The following is a 9,806-nucleotide window of genomic DNA, read 5'->3' as shown; positions in this document are numbered from 1 at the left end:
GGCGTTGCTCCAACAGATTGAATAGTTAGGGCCTTAGAAGTCAACGCCCGAACCATAAAATGCAAAAAAAAAATACAACAGTGTTTCCGTCATATATCAGGAATAATTGCAACCAGTTTGAAAGTGATGGCCAATTCTGCGTTCCGGGCAAAATAGGTTTCACTCCAGGGCGTTGCTCCACCAGACCGAATAGTTACGGCCCAAGAAGTCAACGCCAGAAGCATAAAATACGATATAAATACAACAGCTTTTCCATCGTATAAAACGAATAATTGCAACCAGTATGAAACTTATGGTCATTTCTACTTTCCGAGGAACCTAGGCTTCACCCTAGGGCGTTGCTCCAACAGATTGAGTAGTTAGGACCTTAGATGACAACGCCCGAAGCATAAAATGCAAAAAAAATACAACAGTGTTTCCATCATATAACAGGAATAATTGCAACCAGTTTGAAAGTGATGGCCAATTCTACGTTCCGGGAAACCTAGGCTTCGCTCTAGGGCGTTGCTCCACCAGATCGAATAGATAGTGCCTTAGAAGTCAACGCCAGAAGCCTAAAATACAATATAAATACAACAGTTTTTCCATCGTATAAAACGAATAATTGCAACCAGTATGAAACTTATGGTCATTTCTACTTTCCGAGCACGCTAGGCTTCACCCTAGGGCGTTGCTCCAACAGATTGAATAGTTATTGCCTTAGAAGTCAACGCCCGAACCATAAAACGCAAAAAAAATACAACAGTGTTTCCATTATATAACAGTAATAATTGCAACCAGTTTGAAAGTGATGGCCAATTCAACGTTCCGGGCAACCTAGGTTTCACTCCAGGGCGTTGCTCCACCAGATCGAATAGCTAGTGCCTTAGAAGTCAACGCCCGAACCATAAAATGCAAAAAAAATACAACAGTGTTTCCATCATATAACAGGAATAATTGCAACCAGTTTGAAAGTGATGGCCAATTCTACGTTCCGGGCAACCTAGGTTTCACTCCAGGGCGTTGCTCCACCAGACCGAATAGTTACGGCCCCAGAAGTCAACGCCAGAGGCATAAAATACGATATAAATACAACAGCTTTTCCATCGTATAAAACAAATAATTGCAACCAGTATGAAACTTATGGTCATTTCTACTTTCCGAGCAGCCTAGGCTTCACCCTAGGGCGTTGCTCCAACGGATTGAATAGTTAGGGCCTTAGAAGTCAACGCCCGAACCATAAAATGCAAAAAAAATACAACAGTGTTTCCATCATATAACCGGAATAATTGCAACCAGTTTGAAAGTGATGGCCAATTCTACGTTCCGGGCAACCTAGGCTTCGCTCTAGCGCGTTGCTCCACCAGATCGAAAAGATAGAGCCTTAGAAGTCAACGCCAGAAGCATAAAATGCGATATAAATACAATAGTTTTTCCATCGTATAAAACGAATAATTGCAACCAGTATAAAACTTATGGTCATTTCTACTTTCCGAGCAACCTAGGCTTCACCCTAGGGCGTTGCTCCAACAGATTGAATAGTTAGGGCCTTAGAAGTCAACGCCCGAACCATAAAATGCAAAAAAAAAATACAACAGTGTTTCCGTCATATATCAGGAATAATTGCAACCAGTTTGAAAGTGATGGCCAATTCTGCGTTCCGGGCAAAATAGGTTTCACTCCAGGGCGTTGCTCCACCAGACCGAATAGTTACGGCCCAAGAAGTCAACGCCAGAAGCATAAAATACGATATAAATACAACAGCTTTTCCATCCTATAAAACGAATAATTGCAACCAGTATGAAACTTATGGTCATTTCTGCTTTCCGAGCAAGCTAGGCTTCACCCTAGGGCATTAGTGCAACAGATTGAATAGTTAGGGCCTTAGAAGTCAACGCCCGAAGCATAAAATGCAATTAAAATACAACAGTGTTTCCATCATATAACAGGAATAATTGCAACCAGTTTGAAAGTGATGGCCAATTCTACGTTCCGGGCAACCTAGGCTTCGCTCTAGGGCGTTGCTCCACCAGATCGAAAAGGTAGTGCCTTAGAAGTCAACGCCAGAAGCATAAAATGCGATATAAATACAGCAGTTTTTCCATCGTATAAAACGAATAATTGCGACCAGTATGAAACTTATGGTCATTTCTACTTTCCGAGCAACCTAGGCTTCACCCTAGGGCGTTGCTCCAACGGATTGAATAGTTAGGGCCTTAGAAGTCATCGCCCGAACCATAAAATGCAAAAAAAATACAACAGTGTTTCCATCATATAACAGGAATAATTGAAACCAGTTTGAAAGTGATGGCCAATTCTGCGTTCCGGGCAAAATAGGTTTCACTCCAGGGCGTTGCTCCACCAGACCGAATAGTTACGGCCCAAGAAGTCAACGCCAGAAGCATAAAATACGATATAAATACAACAGCTTTTCCATCGTATAAAACGAATAATTGCAACCAGTATGAAACTTATGGTCATTTCTACTTTCCGAGCAAGCTAGGCTTCACCCTAGGGCATTGCTCCAACAGATTGAATAGTTAGGGCCTTAGAAGTCAACGCCCGAACCATAAAACGCAAATAAAATACAACAGTGTTTCCATCATATAACAGGAATAATTGCAACCAGTTTGAAAGTGATGGCCAATTCTACGTTCCGGGCAACCTAGGTTTCACTCCAGGGCGTTGCTCCACCAGATCGAATAGTTAGTGCCTTAGAAGTCAACGCCCGAACCATAAAATGCAAAAAAAATACAACAGTGTTTCCATCATATAACAGGAATAATTGCAACCAGTTTGAAAGTGATGGCCAATTCTACGTTCCGGGCAACCTAGGTTTCACTCCAGGGCGTTGCTCCACCAGACCGAATAGTTACGGCCCAAGAAGTCAACGCCAGAGGCATAAAATACGATATAAATACAACAGCTTTTCCATCGTATAAAACGAATAATTGCAACCAGTATGAAACTTATGGTCATTTCTACTTTACGAGCAAGCTAGGCTTCACCCTAGGGCGTTGCTCCAACAGATTGAATAGTTAGGGCCTTAGAAGTCAACGCCCGAAGCATAAAATGCAATTAAAATAGAACAGCGTTTCCATCATATAACAGGAATAATTGCAACCAGTTTGAAAGTGATGGCCAATTCTACGTTCCGGGCAACCTAGACTTCACTCTACGGCGTTGCTCCACCACATCGAATAGTTAGTGCCTTAGCAGTCAACTCCAGAAGCATAAAATACAATATAAATACAACAGCTTTTGCATCGTATAAAACAAATAATTACAACCAGTATGAAACTTATGGTCATTTCTACTTTCCGAGCAGCCTAGGCTTCACCCTAGGGCGTTGCTCCAACGGATTGAATAGTTAGGGCCTTAGAAGTAAACGCCCGAACCATAAAATGCAAAAAAAATACAACAGTGTTTCCATCATATAACAGGAATAATTGCAACCAGTTTGAAAGTGATGGCCAATTCTACGTTCCGGGCAACCTAGGTTTCACTCCAGGGCGTTGCTCCACCAGATCGAATAGTTAGTGCCTTAGAAGTCAACGCCAGAAGCATAAAATACGATATAAATACAACAGCTTTTCCATCGTATAAAACGAATAATTGCAACCAGTATGAAACTTATGGTCATTTCTGCTTTCGGAGCAAGCTAGGCTTCACCCTAGGGCGTTGGTGCAACAGATTGAATAGTTAGGGCCTTAGAAGTCAACGCCCGAAGCATAAAATGCAATTAAAATACAACAGTGTTTCCATCATATAACAGGAATAATTGCAACCAGTTTGAAAGTGATGGCCAATTCTACGTTCCGGGCAACCTAGGCTTCGCTCTAGGGCGTTGCTCCACCAGATCGAAAAGGTAGTGCCTTAGAAGTCAACGCCAGAAGCATAAAATGCGATATAAATACAGCAGTTTTTCCATCGTATAAAACGAATAATTGCGACCAGTATGAAACTTATGGTCATTTCTACTTTCCGAGCAACCTAGGCTTCACCCTAAGGCGTTGCTCCAACGGATTGAATAGTTAGGGCCTTAGAAGTCATCGCCCGAACCATAAAATGCAAAAAAAATACAACAGTGTTTCCATCATATAACAGGAATAATTGAAACCAGTTTGAAAGTGATGGCCAATTCTGCGTTCCGGGCAAAATAGGTTTCACTCCAGGGCGTTGCTCCACCAGACCGAATAGTTACGGCCCAAGAAGTCAACGCCAGAAGCATAAAATACGATATAAATACAACAGCTTTTCCATCGTATAAAACGAATAATTGCAACCAGTATGAAACTTATGGTCATTTCTACTTTCCGAGCAAGCTAGGCTTCACCCTAGGGCATTGCTCCAACAGATTGAATAGATAGGGCCTTAGAAGTCAACGCCCGAACCATAAAACGCAAATAAAATACAACAGTGTTTCCATCATATAACAGGAATAATTGCAACCAGTTTGAAAGTGATGGCCAATTCTACGTTCCGGGCAACCTAGGCTTCAGTCTATTGCGTTGCTCCACCAGATCGAATGGTTAGTTCCTTAGAAGTCAACGCCAGAAGCATAAAATACAATATAAATACAACAGTTTTTCCATCGTATAAAACGAATAATTGCAACCAGTATGAAACTTATGGTCATTTCTACTTTCCGAGGAACCTAGGCTTCACCCTAGGGCGTTGCTCCAACAGATTGAGTAGTTAGGACCTTAGATGACAACGCCCGAAGCATAAAATGCAAAAAAAATACAACAGTGTTTCCATCATATAACAGGAATAATTGCAACCAGTTTGAAAGTGATGGCCAATTCTACGTTCCGGGCAACCTAGGCTTCGCTCTAGCGCGTTGCTCCACCAGATCGAAAAGATAGAGCCTTAAAAGTCAACGCCAGAAGCATAAAATGCGATATAAATACAATAGTTTTTCCATCGTATAAAACGAATAATTGCAACCAGTATAAAACTTATGGTCATTTCTACTTTCCGAGCAACCTAGGCTTCACCCTAGGGCGTTGCTCCAACAGATTGAATAGTTAGGGCCTTAGAAGTCAACGCCCGAACCATAAAATGCAAAAAAAAAATACAACAGTGTTTCCGTCATATATCAGGAATAATTGCAACCAGTTTGAAAGTGATAGCCAATTCTACGTTCCGGGCAACCTAGGTTTCACTCCAGGGCGTTGCTCCTCCAGACCGAATAGTTACGGCCTAAGAAGTCAACGCCAGAAGCATAAAATACGATATAAATACAACAGCTTTTCCATCGTATAAAACAAATAATTGCAACCAGTATGAAACTTATGGACATTTCTACTTTCCGAGCAAGCTAGGCTTCACCCTAGGGCGTTGCTCCAACAGATTGAATAGTTAGGGCCTTAGAAGTCAACGCCCGAACCATAAAACGCAAAAAAAATACAACTGTCTTTCCATCATATAACAGGAATAATTGCAACCAGTTTGAAAGTGTTGGCCAATTCTACGTTCCGGGCAACCTAGACTTCACACTAGGGCGTTGCTCCACCAGATCGAATAGTTAGTGCCTTAGAAGTCAACGCCAGAAGCATAAAATACAATATAAATACAACAGTTTTTCCATCGTATAAAACGAATAATTGCAACCAGTATGAATCTTATGTTCATTTCTACTTTCCGAGCAACCTAGGCTTCACCCTAGGGCGTTGCTCCAACAGATTGAATAGTTAGGGCCTTAGAAGTCGACGCCCGAACCATAAAATCAAGAAAAAATCCAACAGTGCTTCCATCATATAACAGGATTAATTGCAACCAGTTTGAAAGTGATGGCCAATTCTACGTTCCGGGCAACCTAGGATTCACTCTATTGCGTTGCTCCACCAGATCGAATTGTTAGTGCCTTAGAAGTTAATGCAAGAATCTTAAAGGACAATATAAATACAACAGTTTTTCCATCGTATAAAACGAATAATTGCAACCAGTCTGAACCTTATGGACATTTCTACTTTCCGAGCAACCTAGGCTTCACCCTAGGGCGTTGCTCCAACAGTTTGAATAGTTAGGTCCTTAGATGTCAACGTCCGAACCATAAAATGCAAAAAAAAATACAACAGTGTTTCCATCATATAACAGGAATAATTGCAACCAGTTTGAAGGTGATGGCCAATTCTACGTTCCGGGCAACCTAGGCTTCACTCTAGGGCGTTGCTCCACCAGACCGAATAATTACGGCCTAAGAAGTCAACGCCAGAGGCATAAAATACGATATAAATACAACAGCTTTTCCACCGTATAAAACGAATAATTGCAACCAGTATGAAACTTCTGGTCATTTCTACTTTCCGAGCAAGCTAGGCTTCACCCTAGGGCGTTGCTCCATCAGATTGAATAGTTAGGGCCTTAGAAGTCAACGCCCGAAGCATAAAATGCAGTTAAAATACAACAGCATTTCCATCATATAACAGGAGTAATTGCAACCAGTTTGAAAGTGATGGCCAATTCTACGTTCCGGGCAACCTAGGCTTCGCTCTAGGGCGTTGCTCCACCAGATCGAATAGATAGTGCCTTACAAGTCAACGCTAGAAGCATAAAATACAATATAAGTACAACAGTTTTTCCACCGTATAAAACGAATAATTGCAACCAGTATGAAACTGACGGTCATTTCTACTTTCCGAGCAACCTAGGCTTCACCCTAGGGCGTTGCTCCAACAGATTGAACAGTTAGGGCCTTAAAAGTCAACGCCCGAACCATAAAATGCAAAAAAAATACAACTGTGTTTCCATCATATATCAGGAATAATTGCAACCAGTTTGAAAGTGATGGCCAATTCTACGGTCCGTGCAACCCAGGCTTCACTCTAGGGCGTTCCTCCACCAGATCGAATAGTAAGTGCATTAGAAGTCAACGCCAGATGCATAAAAAACAATATAAATACAACAGTTTTTCCATCGTATAAAACGAATAATTGCAACCAGTTTGAAAGTGATGGCCCATTCTACCTTCTGGGCAACCTAGGCTTCACTCTACGGCGTTGCTCCGCTAGATCGAACAGCTAGGGCATTAGAAGTCAACGCCAGAAGCATAAAATACAATATAAATACAACAGTTTTTCCATCGTATAAAACGAATAATTGCAACCAGTATGAAACTTATGGTCATTTCTACTTTCCGAGCAACCTAGGCATCACCCTAGGGCGTTGCTCCAACAGATTGAGTAGTTACGGCCTTAGATGTCAACACCCGAAGCATAAAATGCTATAAAAATACAACTGTGTTTCCATCATATAACAGGAATAATTGCAACCAGTTTGAAAGTGATGGCCAATTCTACGTTCCGGGCAACCTAGGCTTCACTCTATTGCGTTGCTTCACCAGATCGAATAGTTAGTGCCTTAGAAGTCAATGCCAGAATCTTAAAGGACAATATAAATACAACAGTTTTTCCATCGTATAAAACGAATAATTGCAACCAGTGTGAATCTTATGGACATTTCTACTTTCCGAGCAACCTAGGCTTTACCCTAGGGCGTTGCTCCAACAGTTTGAATAGTTAGGGCCTTAGAAGTCAACGTCCGAACCATAAAATGCAAAAAAAATACAACAGTGTTTCCATCATATAACAGGAATAATTGCAACCAGTTTGAAAGTGATGGCCAATTCTACGTTCCGGGCAACCTAGGCTTCACTCTAGGGCGTTGCTCCACCAGACCGAATAGTTACGGCCTAAGAAGTCAACGCCCGAAGCATAAAATACGATATAAATACAACAGCTTTTCCACCGTATAAAACGAATAATTGCAACCAGTATGAAACTTCTGGTCATTTCTACTTTCCGAGCAAGCTAGGCTTCACCCTAGGGCGTTGCTCCATCAGATTGAATAGTTAGGGCCTTAGAAGTCAACGCCCGAAGCATTAAATGCAATTAAAATAGAACAGCGTTTCCATCATATAACAGGGGTAATTACAACCAGTTTGAAAGTGATGGCCAATTCTACGTTCCGGGCAACCTAGGTTTCACTCCAGGGCGTTGCTCCACCAGATCGAATAGTTAGTGCCTTAGAAGTCAACGCCAGAAGCATAAAATACAATATAAATACAACAGTTTTTCCATAGCATAAAACAAATAATAGCAACCAGTTTGAAACTTATGGTCATTTCTACTTTCCGAGCAACCTAGGCTACACCCTAGGGCGTTGCTCCAACGGATTGAATAGCTAGGGCCTTAGAAGTCAACGCCAGAAGCATAAAATACAATATAAATACAACAGTTTTTCCATCGTATAAAACGAATAATTGCAACCAGTTTGAAAGTGTTGGCCAATTCTACGTTCCGGGCAACCTAGACTTCACACTAGTGCGTTGCTCCACCAGATCGAATAGTTAGTGCCTTAGAAGTCAACGTCAGAAGCATAAAATACAATATAAATACAACAGTTTTTCCATCGTATAAAACGAATAATTGCAACCAGTATGAATCTTATGTTCATTTCTACTTTCCGAGCAACCTAGGCTTCACCCTAGGGCGTTGCTCCAGCAGATTGAATAGTTAGGGCCTTAGAAGTCAACGCCCGAACCATAAAATGAAGAAAAAATCCAACAGTGCTTCCATCATATAACAGGATTAATTGCAACCAGTTTGAAAGTGATGGCCAATTCTACGTTCCGGGCAACCTAGGCTTCACTCTATTGCGTTGCTCCACCAGATCGAATTGTTAGTGCCTTAGAAGTCAATGCAAGAATCTTAAAGGACAATATAAATACAACAGTTTTTCCATCGTATAAAACGAATAATTGCAACCAGTCTGAACCTTATGGACATTTCTACTTTCCGAGCAACCTAGGCTTCACCCTAGGGCGTTGCTCCAACAGTTTGAATAGTTAGGGCCTTAGATGTCAACGTCCGAACCATAAAATGCAAAAAAAAATACAACAGTGTTTCCATCATAAAACAGGAATAATTGCAACCAGTTTGAAGGTGATGGCCAATTCTACGTTCCGGGCAACCTAGGCTTCACTCTAGGGCGTTGCTCCACCAGACCGAATAATTACGGCCTAAGAAGTCAACGCCAGAGGCATAAAATACGATATAAATACAACAGCTTTTCCACCGTATAAAACGAATAATTGCAACCAGTATGAAACTTCTGGTCATTTCTACTTTCCGAGCAAGCTAGGCTTCACCCTAGGGCGTTGCTCCATCAGATTGAATAGTTAGGGCCTTAGAAGTCAACGCCCGAAGCATAAAATGCAGTTAAAATACAACAGCATTTCCATCACATAACAGGAGTAATTGCAACCAGTTTGAAAGTGATGGCCAATTCTACGTTCCGGGCAACCTAGGCTTCGCTCTAGGGCGTTGCTCCACCAGATCGAATAGATAGTGCCTTAGAAGTCAACGCTAGAAGCATAAAATACAATATAAGTACAACAGTTTTTCCACCGTATAAAACGAATAATTGCAACCAGTATGAAACTGATGGTCATTTCTACTTTCCGAGCAACCTAGGCTTCACCCTAGGGCGTTGCTCCAACAGATTGAATAGTTAGGGCCTTAGAAGTCAACGCCCGAACCATAAAATGCAAAAAAAATACAACTGTGCTTCCATCATATATCAGGAATAATTGCAACCAGTTTGAAAGTGATGGGCAATTCTACGGTCCGTGCAACCCAGGCTTCACTCTAGGGCGTTGCTCCACCAGACCGAATAGTAAGTGCATTAGAAGTCAACGCCAGATGCATAAAAAACAATATAAATACAACAGTTTTTCCATCGTATAAAACGAATAATTGCAACCAGTTTGAAAGTGATGGCCAATTCTACCTTCTGGGCAACCTAGGCTTCACTCTACGGCG

Source organism: Calliopsis andreniformis, unplaced genomic scaffold (genome assembly GCF_051401765.1).
Source record: "Calliopsis andreniformis isolate RMS-2024a unplaced genomic scaffold, iyCalAndr_principal scaffold0025, whole genome shotgun sequence".
In the NCBI taxonomy this organism is placed as follows: domain Eukaryota; kingdom Metazoa; phylum Arthropoda; class Insecta; order Hymenoptera; family Andrenidae; genus Calliopsis; species Calliopsis andreniformis.
This window is presented reverse-complemented; position numbering follows the sequence as displayed.